Source organism: Solanum lycopersicum, chromosome 6 (assembly GCF_036512215.1).
Source record: "Solanum lycopersicum chromosome 6, SLM_r2.1".
In the NCBI taxonomy this organism is placed as follows: Eukaryota; Viridiplantae; Streptophyta; class Magnoliopsida; order Solanales; family Solanaceae; genus Solanum; species Solanum lycopersicum.
In genome coordinates, this window is record NC_090805.1 from 49829267 (window position 1) to 49831251 (window position 1985).

The window sequence follows — 1985 nt, forward strand, 5'->3', positions numbered from 1 at the left end:
GTGTGATCACGTCATTACGTTAATTTTTTCTTCTTGTTTTTAGTTTTACTTACTACCTGATAATTTTATGTTGTCCTTGAACTATCTTTTAGAGTAATTTTACCATGTACCTTGCTTTTTTTTTTTATAAGTTATTGTTCAAATAATTGATGAATGACATTGTGTAATGACGAAAAATGATAAGGTCCATCTAAACATTATATTCTATTAAAATAATACAATACTATACAATTTATTATATTATTATGTAAAAACTAGGCAAATCACATAGTCTAAGGGAAAAATTACTTTCTATTCCTATTGTTTCACTATTTACCAAAAATCCCTTTTTTATATTAGTCCGAATACTTAATATAACAAAATGATACTTGAATTAGAGCGGATGGATACTTTATATGTTAGTTAATTATCTGTTACGGCGTTAAAAAAGGGATAACATTTATCCTACGATTCACATCCCTTCCAATCCAACGATTTTGTTCCTATCTTTACGCCTAAAATCATTCCCATATATCAACAATTACACCAATTACTCAATTTTTTAATTTTAAATCTATTCTCTCAAGTTCATCAATTTCAAGTTCCTAAAGGGGTAAGACTATTTTTTCATCATTTTTTTTCAATTCTTCAGATTTCATTTTTTTATTAAAAAAAATTAATGTTTTTATTTACAATTTTCTTATACATATAAATCCTTCTCCTTCTTTTTAGTATGGTGCCTTGTGTATTTGATATTGACGATGAAAACTTTCATTAAAATAGATCTAATCAACTCATTATGATTTCGATGATGATTATTGAGCTAAAAAATAGATCCAAAAGGTTGTAGGATTCATTAACCATGGCGAATCATAATATTTAGAAGGACAAAACTTCATCTTTTAAAGCAAATGTGGAAGAACTTCATCCCTGGTGAGTTATTTTTAAAAAATTAGATATATTGACAACAATGATAAATTATCATATTATTCTGTACCTTGCTTTATATCTAACGACATTATATAAAATCCTAATTTTGATTCTTTTCATTTTTCGATATATTGTCACTGATCAATCAAACTATATAGTAGAAATTATTTTGATGAGATGTAATTTGCAGAATAATATATTATATTATAAAATAGTTTAACCACGATACTTAAATAACATATAATGAATATATGATGTTTTATTTAGTATCAGAAACAAATATCATCAAGAGGTATTGAGTATCGTTACTATTATTATCATTATGTATCAACTAAACAATAAGATTTTTTATAGTTACTATAAAGTATAGTGCAATTAACTTTTTGTTTAAAATTTAATTCATTTTTGTAATGTACCTGCAAAATGTTTATAGTGACGGTTGAATGTTTGTAGTTGCATTTGCTGAATTCTTTAGCGATGAAGTCAACATTCATCTAATGGTTTTTGAGTTGACTACCTTCGCACAAGATATCGACACTATTATGGAGTACGATCTCGACAAGGTCAAGGTGAGATATGTTAGCGATAACGATGATCCATTAAAGCTAAAGAGCTATTTCACTCCACAACAATAAGATGACTTGGTTCACATAAATTAGTGATTATGTACCAATTCACAGACAACTTTGATGTTTATTGTTTTTAAGATACATTAACTAATATTTTGGAGGATTTGTTATTTTGCAAGATACATTTTCTCAAGTTTTACAATTTTTTGTAACAAAATTATTTAATTGAATATAATATTTGATATTGTTAGTACCTTGTTACGTTTTGTCTATTATAAGTATTTTATACATTATATATTTTATACTCTATATTAATTGTAATATAGAGTATATTACAATTAATATATAATTGATATTATATTATTAGCAGATACAAGGTTTTTCAAAACTTTGTTATTTATATGTTACACGATTATTTTTTATATAACAAAATTTGGATGTATCACATCACGTGATACTATATTTTTATACTTGATACAAATCAGTTAATTTTCAATATATTTAGTA

The 1985-nt window shown here is 25.0% G+C and overlaps 1 long non-coding RNA gene across 2 annotated transcripts; it reads left to right on the forward strand.

Moving 5' to 3' along the window:
• Positions 1–265: 265 nt before the first annotated feature.
• LOC109120508 (uncharacterized) lies at positions 266–1734 on the forward strand. Of its 2 annotated transcripts, XR_002027917.3 has the most exons (3): positions 266–592; positions 823–912; positions 1363–1734. It is a non-coding gene; the product is annotated as an uncharacterized lncRNA (long non-coding RNA). The 2 variants fall into 2 exon arrangements; XR_002027916.3 differs by lacking the exon at positions 266–592 and having other exon boundaries at positions 599–912.
• Positions 1735–1985: the final 251 nt, after the last annotated feature.